This window comes from Pinus tabuliformis, chromosome 5_2 (genome assembly GCF_031772625.1).
Source record: "Pinus tabuliformis cultivar Carrire ecotype Pingquan chromosome 5_2, CPIR1, whole genome shotgun sequence".
In the NCBI taxonomy this organism is placed as follows: Eukaryota; Viridiplantae; Streptophyta; class Pinopsida; order Pinales; family Pinaceae; genus Pinus; species Pinus tabuliformis.
In genome coordinates, this window is record NC_142306.1 from 969,899,270 (window position 1) to 969,914,654 (window position 15,385).

Consider the following 15,385-nt stretch of genomic DNA (forward strand, 5'->3'; position numbering starts at 1 on the left):
GTCAACTCAGTTCCAAAATGCCAAAGGACCAAAAGTCAAAGGTCAAAGTATGCCAATGTATATCAAATGATCAATTTGTACAAGAAAGGGTCAAATGCAAAGATATAGTTTCCAAAGTTAAATTGAATGACAAAGGAAAGAAAGTGGGTCCCAAGGCCCAAAACATCAATTTCATCATGTATAAAAGCCATCAAGACATCAAAAGAAAACCCATTTGCACCCCTAAAGATCGAGCTCACACTCCCTTGACTCAAAAATCAGTTTTGCAGGCTCAGAGGAAAAAAATTTCTTGGCGATGTGCTTAGAAGCTAGGAGCTATGTTTTTCAACACTGGCACTACGCCTCTGGGTTAGGTGTTGTGCTTTTGCCCAGTAAGCCTCCAAAGTGCCAAAAACACCTCCAAATCCTCTCAAAGCTCCACAATAGTGAGTTTTCCTCCGCTACCAAGTAAGTAACCCTCTCTTCCACCCACTTGCTCTTCCAAATCACATTTCTTCATACTGTTTGAAGTCCTAAGAAAAATTGGTCTCTAGGAAAGTGACAAAAAAATTCACTCCTATTTTAAAAATTGTTGCCCACAGACCATAGAACCCCTTCTTACATCACTGTTGAGACCATCCCAACCCTTACACTATCTTTCCTTAGACCCTAAACACTTTTCCTACAAAACCCTAAAACCTAGGTTTCTAAAAATTCCTTAGTCAGCCTCTACCCTAAACTTGTAAATTAATTCTCATTTCCAACTCCCTTCACATTTTCATCCCCCATCACCTCCCACAGTTCCATTTCCCACTTCCCATTCTCACCCACCTTATCACTAGGGTATCTTGAACAAACATTATGGAGGAAGACAGGGATTATATGGAAGAAGAAGACACACAAGAAGAATAAGACAGGGAACAGAGGAGGCGACACAAAGGAGGTAGAATCCTAAGGTTGGAGCCCACTAGCATCAAAGAACTTGTGGCTTCACCAATGGCAGCCTCAGGTTTTTAGTATGTGGGTTGCCTTGACTTTTGTAAATTGATTGAAAGAGTTCAGCACCACCCAGTTTTGACTAGACTCTTTGCATCACAATTTAAAGGCAATCAAGTAACCCTAGTAGGAGTGGCCTTCACTTTCTCTACTTCTATCCTTGTTGCTGCCACAGGGATTCCAAACATGGGTGAGAAGTGGTTTAAATCAAAGGATTTGGAGGATCAGTATTATGAACCATTTATAGGATCAATATATAGGAATGAAAGGAGGAAGGTGTTCCCTTTCGCTTACCTTCTAAATAGGTATGCCTCCTTGATGAAAATCATCAAGAAGTACTTCTCTTGTGAAGGTAGGTTTTCTAGGCTCTATACTTATCATATTAGACTACTTATGCACTTCACAAGGGTCAAATTTGTCAATATCCCATACTATCTGTTTAGAAGCATAGATAAAATGGCCTCCATTATGAAAAAGAGGGATTATGACCAGTAGGGGAATAGCCTTGTCCATCACTCATTGATCAAAATCATTGTCCTTCATCACCTTGATCAGTTGCATATTTCATTGGGACAATTTCATTGCCAATGAAATTTTCACTGCACCACCAGCTCCACTTGATGAAGGTATGCCTTCTTCATCTCATCACACTGATCATTATGTTGAAGCCATACCCCCTTCATCTCAGCCCACTACTTCTATTCCTCCATTTGATCAGCCACCCTCATTATCACCACCATCATCACCATTTCATGATCATGCAGGGTCACCCAGCAGAGTTGAGGTCATCAGAACTAAGAGGAAAGATGTGATCACATTGGCACATACTTATCAAAGAGGCCATAGGTAGGTGTTTCCCCATAGATTGTAGGAGGGGCTTTGCCTTCTTCATCAACAAAGTAGGTACAAAAGGGCAAGGAGAAGATAACAGAGGCTGAGATCCAACAGCAGGAGGAGGACCTCCATGAGACAGAGAAAGATTTTGATTTAGTTTACCTAAGTGAGAATGATGACAGTGAAAAGAAAAGCATTGTCATCAAAGAAAAGGATGCACTCATAAGAGAGCTCTAGGTCAACCTGCAGAGGGAAAAATACATCATTTCATACTATGAGCAGGAGAACAAGCAGTATGAGACCAAACAAGAGCTTATGGAGATTTAGCTCATCAAGGAAAAGAGGGAGGCTGAAAAGGATAAGGCTTTACTTGATGAAGCATATGGAGAATATGGTGAACAGTTGGAGGAACAGGTTCCAAGGAGTAGGCCAAGGACTAGAGGCCTAAAAAGAGCATTGGAGCTACAAAAACAAAAAGAGGCTGAACTAGCCACTCATCTTACCCTAAATGAACAGTTCGCCAAGATGATCAATGAGAACCGGGAGCATTGGCTCAAGAGGGTAAACATACATCTTGAAAAGCTCCTAATTAAGGCAAAAAGGTATAATGAAATTCAAAAGAAGATGGAAAAACACTATGCCCACAAAGAGAGGATTTCCATGGCAAAACTCAAAGGTGCAAAGGAGAAAATTGAAACCCTAACCAAGCTAAGGGAAGAAGATAAACTTGAAATTCTTGCTGAGGCATCACTCATGGCTTGACACACATCATAAACATTCCTCAAGCCAAATTTTGGGAAATTTTGAAGTTTTGTGCATTTTTGGCAATTTGTGCACCAATAAAACTGCCAAAAGCGCAATGCCCTAGGGCGTTGTACTTTTTCTAGGTTCCTCCAAATGAAAAATGGCCACCACCATTGGATTTAGAAGGCCAATTACAGTCAAGAAAACCACTTTTCTAAGTATTTTGGGGTCAACTGGGCAGTCAAAAGGTAAAAAAACACCCAAACAATCATGTTTCTGCCCTGTTTTGGAGGCTGGCATTGCGCTTTTGACCAGTCTTGGGCGAATCAAATTTTAGAGTGTTCAAAATAGACCATTTTGGAAACTAAGGGTGGATCTAGAAACTACACAGGACAAGATTTCCAATGAGCTATCCTGGACTCAAGTTGGACACCGAGAACCCCCTTAAAAGGGGCGCTGAAGTTGGCGCTACGCTTAGGATAGTGGCACTGCGCTTTTGACACAAATTTATGAGTTTCTCAATTTTGTAAATTGTTTCAGTTTTGATATTTCCACCTTGACAAATCATGTTTTACCAATGTAATTGATGGATGTAAATGTAATAATGATGTTTTTACTATTCCCTAGGGTAAATACATTAGATGAAAGCTCCTTTTATGATGTAATGAATCAGTTTCCAAAAGTGAGGGATGAGTCACTTTGACCACCCTACACTCTAGCTATTAGTTTAGTTTTTGGTGCAACTGATCCTCCTCTCATGGATTCAATCCCTGAGGTTGGGAGGAGTTTGTTTTGAGGTCTATATATTCCCTTTCTTCACTCTTTTTAGGGGTTGGACTTCATTGGATATTGTATTAGTGTTTCAGACTTGGCATGGAATATATTGGATGAGTTGCAGCTATTTTGGTGGGATTCCCATGGCATGGTATTTTGATATTGTTTCTTCTTAAGTTTCATATGTATGAATGTTTTGTACCTTTCATGATCCATTTCACTCTAAGTATGTTTGATTTTCAAGGTGTGATAAGTAGAATACATCTCTTATGCTCTGTTTTGGGAAAATTATCATAATGTGTTAATTTCTTCAGTTTAAAAAGAATTCATGATTTTCATACTCTTTTTAGCACCTCATCAATCTAAACCATTTCATCACTATATGGAAAAGTGTTAAAGTAACTTGCCTACCTTGAGCCATCATATGTCTACAATTCTGATTCTCTTTTTCCCTAACCTAGTTCACTCTTTGACCTAATTCACTCATTGAGTGACTACCCAAACCAAATAAAATCAAACAAAACACTAAGCTGATATATCTAGCCTAATACCCTAATCTATCTAGCCCTCTTAGTTGTGATCCTTTGGAGAGAGCCCTCTCCAGCTTGGTAGGGCTAGCTACCAAGTCAAAGATTAGTCTGTGGTTACCTCAGCTAGACTCTTCCTCAGCCTTGGAGATCTAGAGGAGTGATAACACCATGTATATGTGTTCTTTGGAGGGAGGATGACTAAAACGAAGCATGGAATTGGATAGGGTGAACAGGTTCTGCTCACCCAAAGCCTGCAACGAAGACACCTTCAGTGCAATTACTCGATTCAAAAAATCTTGTAGACTTGTGTTGACCAAAAATACGACTCCTTTGCAATTTTTTATAGATAGATTTTATCTTTTTCGAAATTTGATATCATTTCAAGAAAATGGATTTGTAGTGATTTTCATATTATTTCAGGTAAATAAAATTGCACTAATTTTATTATATATTCGTAATATTTTTAAAATTTTGATATTTTTAAAAATAAATAGATCAAAAAAATGTTAAGTATTTTTTTAATAAATTGATATGGTGTAATTTAACTATATTATATTATATAAAAGTAAATAAATATTTGTAATAGTTTTTATTAAAATATTTAGCAATTTTCTCCATAAAAAGTTTTAAAATTATAAATTAAAAAAAATATAATTTAAATAATTAATAGAAATTAAAAAATATTAAAGATTAAATTAAAGTAAATCATTTATGAAGTATAAGTTTTTTTATAATAATATGTTAGGTTTATTATTATGATAAAATTATGAGGTCTCTGAGTCAAAAACTACAATACTAACAAGTGCTTTGACTTTCTCTTAAAGCATGCTACCCATAGGAGGAAGTCCAAGGTGCCGCTTGATATGCACCATTATGTGATCCATGATATTTAGGTGGCTATGCAAGTGCTCCAATGAGTGAAGGAAATCATCTTTATGCTCCTTCCTATCTATTATAGACATATTTGGGCACTACAACCCCAATCATATATGTTGATAAACCAAGGGCTCTTTAACCCCTAAAGGATCAGGGTCAACTGATTACATCATTTCCCAGAAGTTCCACCTAAAAAACCACTCAAAACCACTCAAAACTGGCCAAAACTGGACCATACTGACCGCTCCATGGTCAAGGTGCAATGCATACTAGCTGCTACACTATCCAGGTGAAATACATACTGAAAGAGCCTTCTGTGGGGTGCGATGAGATAGAAGAGATAAATGGCAGAGACAGTTTGCTAAGTGGATGCTCATAGAATCTTCTAGAAACTTCTCTTGTGACACTTGCCTCTCTGAATTCGCCCAGGGATGAGTAAGAGATCAATGAAATCTCCAAGTGGAACCAAGAACTATCAGTGGAATGACACTAATCAAAAACCCAGAGTTGACTCACCCCCTTGCAAGACATCTATATATGGATCCCTCATCTAAGAGATCTGGAGGCTGGAATTTTGTAATTTGTAAGGAAGTGTTGTTGGTTTCTCTTTGAGAAGGAACATTGTATTGTTGGGTGATCTTTCTTTTCATGAGGTGAAGAGGGCTTTGATGCTGGGAGGATGATGCTAGATCAGACAGCTGGGTTGTAATCCTCTCTTCTACTATTAATAAAATTATTTGAGTTTTCCTCCATATAATCATGTATTTGTGAATCTTGTTATTTGTGAATGCAATTGTATGGTCAATGTATTTCTGATTCTGCATTGTTTATGGTATTATAGATCGAGATGCTTTAATGGTGTTTTGTTGCTTTTCCTCTATAGGTATTCTCTAAAGCGGGAAAAGTAGGAAAGGAGTGACAAGCTCTATCAAGGGAGAGAGGAAACAAGCAAGGAGCCAAGCGAAAGATTCAAGTTGGTGCTCTTTACTTCTCTCTTATCTATCATACATAAAGGAAATCACAATTTTCTTTGATTGTTTGTTTTTAAGATAGCTACCCGTCTATGTGGGACTAGCAGATCGAAAAGACACTAGTTTTCTCGGAAACAAAATGGCGACCATACTGGGGAGCAATTAGTTTGTTTGTTTGGTATTGTTGTTTTCTTTATAGACTACCGACAGAGCCTAGAGTTAGCTAGCTAGCCTTCGAACTGCTCTTACTATGCAAGTGCAAAGTAGATGAATGTTGCTGCAGTCAATCTATGGGTTGGTTTATGAACTGAACATCTGACTTGCAAACATCCTAAGTGCCCTTGTGGTAGCTCAATAACCTCCTGAGATCATACCCCTGTACTTCGTTTTCACTGTCTATCATAGCTTAGCTGAAATAACTGAACTTAGCTACAAATTTTGAGGAAAAACCAAACTCAGTTTCACTCCCTGTCCCATTGCACTGCTTGTAACTGGCAGCCTATATGCATCACACCTCCCGTGTGTTGCAAGTGAGATGCATCCCTATTTCCCTTAAGGACAGGTGTGATGATTGAGTGATACTGTTTCTCTCTTTGGAAACTGGTTTTTTCCTCTTTGTTTTCAGCTCTATTCAGTAGTTTTGCTGCATATGATCAGTATCTCATTGTTGAAGCCTGCTTCCTTTACATTATTTAGCCTCCACTGATTAGGATTTGTAAATGTTTTTTTATGTATTTTTCATCATTTACAATCCTTCTTTGTCAAGAGTAGCTTAATCGAACTGTGGTTTTTTGATTCAAAAGTGTCGTAACTGTCATTTTGGGTCAATAAGAAGAGTGTCGTAAAGTCTTCCTCCTCTAGAGAGTCTATTATACTTTTGTCATTGTATTTGATCTGAATTGTCAATATTTGAAGTGTCGAAAACAGTTTTCCATTCGAAATCGAAAGTGTTGTTTTAGTCTTCCTTTGATTTTGAAAAGAAATTGTTGAAATGTCACTTTGAAGAAAATAGTTCAGATCTATACTTAGTTTTCCTTTTTGGCATTCTCACATTAAGGAAACGAAAAAACAAATACATGCAAGTGCATTTGCATTTAGACTACTTGGGAAAGGTGATTTAGGAAAAGTGCATTTAGTGTGTGCTCTTTTCTCTCTGTTGAAAGAATTGCTATCTTCTTTCCTTAGTAGCTAAGATTTTCATTGCTAAAAGAAAATAAACGACTGTTTATCATTTTAGATTCCATATTTAGGAATTTTACATCTAGATCATGCGGTGAACCTTGAAAGGAAAACTTCTAAAAAGATCAACTCTAAAATAAATCTCAATGAACATAAAAATGCTTTGGAACCTAACGCAACACATCTAGAAGTCTAGGCTAAAGACGTGTTCTGGCGTTGTAAAACCTGGTAACTATCATTTTCATTGAAGGTTAGGTGATTCCTCCTCTTTGATATGACAAGTGCCAGTACGGACTTGTGCCCCCCGTACCATCGAGCATATACTGGGAGACCACAATAGGCTAATATCCTTTATCCTTAGGAAGCCATGTCTACCGCCCTATCGATCACAATGCATTGAACACAACATTTGGGAAGCTTGACTGCCGTATGTAAAGTCCTTGGTAATTCCTCTTTAATTTACCACCAAGGTGTATATTGCAGTTTTGCAATTGGTTTGGTAATCCCTCTGTCTAGATTTCTGAAGTAGTCACTTTCATTCCTTTTTGACTCCCTAAAAGAAAAGGTCCATCTAAGCTCTTGTCATTTCAGGCTCATTAAAAATCGAAGGTGACTAGAGTCATCTTTAGCTTTTTCTCGATTCTTAATAATTGAAAAAGCAAAGTTGTGTCAAAGCGTCATAAAATTTATTTAATTCGGAATAACATCCCTATTCCTTCGTTGATCTGAGGTTGAGGTAATGGAGTCCACCAATCAAGGAATTCCCCTTGGGGGGAATCTTAGTCATTTCTCTTCATGGGGAGATATTGGTGCTCCATATATGGCTACATTCTCCCTTCTAGGAATCACAATTAGCCTACCAGTATGGCTATTCTCAACCTCTGTCGTTCAAAACACCGTAATTCCTCAGCAATCGAATTAGCAACTAGATGATACTGAAGTTGTCCCTTCACCTTCTACTTCGTTTATGTCTCCCTATTCTTCTTCCTCTTCACTTGGTGAAACTAGTGATACTAAAAACCAAGTAGCTAAGAAGAAGAAGTCAGTCAAGCAAGGGGGTAACCATGCATCATCCAAAAAAAATCCACACACTGGACTTTCCAAACCCAGATCTCCATGCATAATTTGCAAAGGAAACCATTTTCATCGAGATTATCCTTGCATTTTGTGGATCTTGAGAGAATGGTCTCCCCGTTCGCATCATCCGGTGTCATCAACCTCTGGCGATCATGTTGACAAAACACCATCAACTGGTGAAAATGAAGTCAATGGAAAAAAAGGAAAGGTCAAATTTCCTTGTAGGTTGTGTGAAGGAGATCATGCTCTTCACTGTTGTCCTTTCCTTCATGAAGCCAAAAGTGTCTTGGATAATCGTCCTGCTTCACCGCAACAACTTCCGCCTGGATATAAGAAACTCTTGCCAAGTCCATCGCTATTTGAAAATCTGATGAACATAATTTAGTCATCGGTTGAAATGCCTATCGTTGAAAGTAAACCTTCTGAGTCCATACCTGACCAAAGTCAATAGATCGAGATGGCAGTCGACCTAGTCTTGCCGTCAGAAGGTCCACCTTCAAATTATACAATTTCCAAAGAGAATGAGAACAACACCATTCAAATTCTTTTTGTTAATACAGAGTCCGATGAACTTGGGGTCAATCCACCCATTTCTTTACAACATAAGGAAAGTTCCGCAGTTTAGGAGGTTCATCCAGCTATTTATCTGGTACCTCCTCCGAGCCGTCTAGTTGTTTCCTTTGATTGGAATCAACTAGCAAGACCCCACCTTCCATCTAGTATACCATTCCGAATCATAGTACAAGTGTACAAAATGATCGTGTTTGGCACTATCATAGATGAAGGGGCTTCAGTGAGTATCCTTTCCTCAACTGCTTGGAAAGCGCTTGGTTCACCATCGCTTGCGCCTTTCACACAAAATTTGTTAGGCTTTAACAAAGGAACCAGTTGACCATTAGGGATCCTTCCGAAGTTTCCGATAACTTTGAAAAGGAAAACCGTTCACTTGAACGTGATGGAAGCTATTGTTTCCACACTCTTTCGAGTAATTTGTTTCCCGCATGAAGGAAGATTGATACAGCTTATCGACCAGCTTTCATTTCCCGATTCAAACACAGGTACAAGTCAAACATCATCCCTGAATGGTCTCTTTGTGTTAAGAATGTCTTTTCAACCTTCATTTCATCCACCTAATTACCACGAGTAGTTCGGTGAATGTAATGAAGTTTAGGGGGCATGCACCCTGGTCTACTTCAACAAATGAACCCAGCTGAAAAGATAGATTTCCTTGTAGGTTATATGATTGGTCTGAAACACCATTTCCTTGTAGGATTTGGGATTGGTCTGAAACATTTATTTCCTCGAAGGTTATGTGATTGGAAGCTCACACCATTCACCTTTGTCTATGGGCAGAGCCAAGGAAGTGTTTTTGTCTAGCCACAAATAGAAACGATCTTGCCTAACCGCAAGGACTTCCATATGGTAACCTGGAAACTCTCCTTTTCTTCATACCTGGGGGCATGCAACCCTTTTTATGCAAGAAAAAGATGACCAATTTCATTTTTAGCTTTGTATCATTTTTAGCTTTTTAGTGTCAACTTCTTAGGTTAGGTAATTGGTCCAGAAATGTTTGTGCACCAGACGGACCAAAGGAAGGATTTTGCCTTGGTAGAGGACAAAACCATCCTACCTAACCTCAGTAGTTCCTTAGCTTTTAGTGTAGTTAGCTTTGTAGTTTGGTCATTTCTAGCCTGCATGAAAAGGCAATGAGAAAAGTTTCGCATGGTGCAAGCTCACTAAAAAATGAACCTACTAATAAGAGACATCTTTAAACGACTGACATGAACAATGTTTTTTAAAAGTTCAAGCTTGTTAAAAAATAAACTTGCCACTGAGCACATGTTGGCACAAGATTCAATCTCATTAAAAAATAAACCTGCCTTCTGTAAACGACCTCTGTGATTGCCATGCTATCAGCCTTTTGAACCTTGGTTGTGTTCTTCCATCACCTCCATTCTTTTGACTAATCATGCGCTTCCACTTGATTGTTTACCCTTTTGAGGAACAACTGCGACAAGTGATTCTGTTAGCCACCCTCTTCACACTGCCATGTTTCGAGAAGTTCCAAACTTACCTGGAACCAACTACTACCTGAAAACATCACTTGTTCCTCAAAAACGAGTTTCTTTTAAGCTCTTTTTAGACTCGTTAAATATGAAAAGATTGCCGAGCTATTGGAATTTCCAGCTCGTTAAAGTAAAGGGAAGTGCCATCCCTCCTATACATTTTAATCTTTTGGGACCTGAGGGATTATCAAACAAAAAGATCGAGTGCTTGTCTTTTTCGGCTCACTAAAGCGATCGAAAAGTAATTCCTTTCATATTATTTTATACTTTTTCATACTTAAGGGATTATGCGATGAAAAAGGACTGTTGGAGTTTCCTTTCCATCCCTTTTCTAACTCTCTAAAAATGAAAAGGACTGAGTTATCCTTGTCATTAAACTCGTTAAAATAATAGCGAAAAACTTGTCCACCTAGACAAGAATGAGTTTCACTGTCGCTAGGCTCGCTAAAACGTAGCGACATGTTTGCCCGAAGGGAAAATTATATAACAAGCATATGTTATCCTTCTCAACCTTGAAAAAAATAAAGAGGTACTGGTCAGCAATGACTGGGAAAAAAAGGGAAGAAAAGTTGAAGAACTTTAATGGTAGTAGGTCGCTCTTGAACATGACACTTTCACTCCATCGCCATGATTGAGTCGGGTTGGGTTATTCTGTTCATCGGTCATATCACCATTGGTCCTCCACGCCATCCATCTTTTGGGGTTAACACTACCAGTCCATTTCATTGTCGCTAACATGTCCAAGAGAAGTCATTCAGAGAATTCACCACCCACCAAATGCCTCATCCACTGCAATACCTTCACCCTCCATTTTTCATGACCGCCATTCCTGAACCTTGTATCATTAGATCGTTTTCACCTCCAAAAAATCATTTTCTTCATTTCATGTCGTAGATGTGGGATACATCAAGGCCCTCCTACGACGAGTCACTTCTTGTCAACATTATCCAAGAAGTTGACTTAGAAACAACCCTTTTTAGTACTTTGAAGCTTGCATGCCTCAATGGCAAGTTTCTCATTTCTAGTGACAGGTTTACATCAATGGCCTTCGACCGTAAGATTTTGCGTGGTGTTCGACATTGAATCATGTATTCACACCACATGAATTGTATTGTAGTACCTTGAGGGTCATTATCATTATCATTGATTCCTCCCGTGCCTGTTAATAGCTTACATCATTGGTTGGTAATCAGGCGATGTCTTTCAATGTTAGACTTCAGAACATCTTTTCACATGGATCGACTTGTACATCAAGCAAAGATTGAACAAGTTTGAAGACCCCAGATCTAGTTTCATCCAGGCTGCGATATATTCAGGAAAATAAAGACATCAAGTGTACACAAAAGTTGCACAGATGATCATCCAAGCTAAGGGATGATGACTCTACATATAAAGAATCACCAGTCTGCAACTGCAGACGATTATCTGTTCCATGTACATGAAAATGAATTTATAAAAATTGAGCATGGGAATGCCTGCCTCTGCTAGATCATGAAAATAATATGATGATGATGTATTGTATTGTATCTTATACAGGTCACCTTTGAGTTTGAATACCTCAGATCCTCATGATAAAGCATTTCACTTGACATCAGAAGATTACGACCTCATGCTTTAGGGAGCAACTGTTATAGACATATTTGGGCACTGCAACCCCAATCATATATGTTGATAAACCAAGGGCTCTTTAACCCCTAAAAGTGTTGTTTCATACCCTAAAGGATCATGGTCAACTGATTACATCATTTTCCAGAAGTTCCACTTGAAAAACCACTTAGAACTGGCCAAAACTAGACAATGCCAGGTGCGATGCATACTGAAAGAGCCTTCTGTGGGGTGTGATGAGCGAGAAGAGACAAATGGCAGAGATAGTTTGCTAAGTGGATGCTCATAGAATCTTCTAGAAACTTCTCCTGTGACACTTGCCTCTCTGAATTCACCCAGGGATGAGTAAGAGATCAATAAAATCTCCAAGTGGAACCAAGAACTATCAGTGGAATGACACTAATCAAAAACCCAGAGCTGACTCACCCCCTTGAAAGACATCTATATATGGATCCCTCATCTAAGAGATCCGGAGGCTGGAATTTTGTAATTTGTAAGTGTTGTTGGTTTCTTTTTGAGAAGCAACATTGTATTGTTGCGTGATCTTGCTTTTCATGAGGTGAAGAGGGCTTTGATGCTGGGAGGATGATGCTAGATGAGACAACTAGGTTGCAATCCTCTCTTCTACTATTAATAAAGTTATTTGAGTTTTCCTCCATATAATCGTGTATTTGTGAATCTTGTTATTTGTGAATGCAATTGTACGGTCAATGTATTTTTGATTCTGCATTTTTTATGGCATTATAGATCGAGATGCTTTGATGGTGTTTTATTGCTTTTCCTCTACATGTATTCTCTAAAGCGGGACAAGTAGGAGAAGAGTGACAAACTCTATCAAGGGAGAGAGGAAACAAGCAAGGAGACAAGCGAAAGATTCAAGCTGGTGCGCTTTGCTTCTCTCTTATATATCATAAATAAAGGAAATCACAATTTTCTTTGATTGTTTGTTTCTAAGATAGCTACCCATATTAGTGGGACTAGCAGATCGAAAAGACACTAGTTTTCCCGAAAACACTATCCATCAAAGTTCACCCCAAAATAAACTTCATCTACTAGTATAAATCAATACTCTGCAAATATTGGGTGGAACACCCTCTGGTTTTCCATGTATTTTGGATCCAGTTGGCCCATTCAACCAACACTTCAGTATTTGAAAGGGAAGATCTATGGGAAGGGGCCTCACTCTTTTCTCTAGCAATTTTTTCCTGAATCGGCTCCAGAGTAAGTGCCCTATATTGACTTGCAAAGTCTTATAGTTGTCGTTGCATGTGAATTTTCCCCCTTTTGGTCATTTCCTGATAATAAGTCACTCCCCTACTAACTCTAACCAATTGTTGTGGCATCTTGGAAAAAATTGGTTGGTTATAATATAGTTTCCATGTCAAATAGAAAAGCCTCCAAAGATAATCCCACAATATTATGAGAGAATAGACAATTCTAAACTGGGACTTCCCCGATTGGACCATCACCCATGTACTATTTCCCATACTACTAGGGAGAGAGACTCAGACCAATGTTAATGTAGGCAAGCCTAGAATAAAGTTTGTCCATCACCCTGTGAATTCACTACGAGAGTATACCTAATTCCTTAGAGACCTGGGCTTTGACTCAACTGGATAACCCAAAAACCCAATAGAAATTATGCACATAGAGGGCTCCCATCTAGTCCCCTTCTCAACCCAATAAGAAAAACTACTATAATGACCTAAATATAAAACAAAGTAACATAATAAGAACTAGATTCCCTCACCACATGATGGAGACAACATCCCTTCTTGATACTATGAAATAAGGATACAAGTACTAAACTAAATGGACTTACTACCCCCTTCAATCACAAATAGAAAGAAATAAATTTCTTTGATAGAAAACAACTTCAGATACCACACACAATCAACCCCACCCAATTTAGCATAGTAGACACTAAAATCAAAACCCTTTTGCCTTAGGATCCCAATCAGACCAAATCCTTACACAACAACGTCGTAGCACTTGAGCTTTTCCAATGAGCACCAAAATAACCCTGTTCTCCCTAGAATAAATAATAACAGAGATAAAGATGAAGGCAAATAATATACCTAGTAGTCCTAAAGCATAATATCAACTTTCCATGCAACAATAATGCACCTATCACTTTCATGTTCCATGGGGTTGTAAGGAGACCATAGGTCTACCTATCACCTAGTTGAACCCAACATTTTTACAAAACGTGGCCAGGGGGGGGGGGACTTCCTATAGCATGAGAGTAGAAAAGTCTCAATAATTCCCACCAATTTCTAATCTTCCTGAACGTTGGGATATAATTTTCCCTAGAGGTCCAAGACACTAAGGAAATTGTAAACCAACAATTCCCCAATCTCTTCAGCCAACTTCCACAAACACTCCCTATCCCAAGTTGTAAATAAAAAATGCCTGCGTCTCAAAGCCTTTCACCCCTCTCTGCTCACGCTTTCAAATACTTGACTTCCTCACTAACATGGAGGAGTTGATTTTTTTCTTAATCAATTAAATCTACCATATAACTCTTGTTGCAGCTAAATTTGCAAGGAGCTATTGATCCATGATCTCATGCCCAATTTAGATCACCAAACAACAAAATATAATGGCTAATGTGATCTAATAATGGCCCCTCAATCTAAATGATCATGCATGCAACAAGCAATCAGATCTATGCTATAGATAAGAGATCACACCTGGAATCCTCGCATGTCGGGGAAGGGTTTTGAGTTTGATGCAGATCTTGCACTCCACTCAAGTGATCCAACATGTCTGCACCAGATCTCTATCCCTACACACAAGCACAACTAAACAAGGAAAACAATTGATCTTCCTCGGAAGATCATTAGATCAAAAGCAATAGATACGATCATATAATATACTGAATACAAATTCAAGTAAGGAAGGGAACACAAATTTTTATTCACCATATAAATGGAACTACATCAAATGTATACCATCAACACAAAGAAGATCCTCTCCTCCAACTTTCATTATGGCCTCCTCTCCTAAGGCAACAGAGCTCTCGCACTATCGTTTTTTTTACACTCTCCCCCTTCCCTCTTGGTGAGATTATATAGGCTCATTCCATCCTCCAAGAGAAGGTATCTAGACAAATAGGGGCTTGAGAATTAGGAAACTTCTATAATAGTGGACCCTTAGCCAACTCATACAAAAGTGGGTCAAGTTTATCTCATTGGGAATGGAAAAATATAGAAACATTTTTCATAATTATGAGATTTTTCTCAATTATCTCAATTATGAAATAAATATTATCTCATAATTATAACGTTTTGCAAAATAATTATGAGAAATTGCTCGATTATGTAATTTCACCCTTTTATGATGGGATAAATGTCACATAAGTAAAATAAAAGGTGAAAGGGGATGAATTTAAGCCAAACAACTGAGGTCAGTTGATATTGGGTTTCTCTCACTATAATGGAATGGAAAATAGGGTTATAACAGATGCCCCCTAATGCATGAGGTCAGAAGAAAAACTGATGGCCGAAATGCATTATAATAATACTCAATGCTCAAAATGGGAGGAGGGAGCCAAGAATACGAAGCTGGATTGGAGGAACTCAAGTTCTGAAGTCTCATATGTGCTTGATAACATCCCTGAGGCAGGAATACCCATTCTCGGTCATAAAAAGATATGGAACATGGACACCAAAAAATACATTGCAGATCCATGAAATGAAATACTAGAACACGGCCATGAAGACATACATAGTGGATCCATGTGACTCAACAG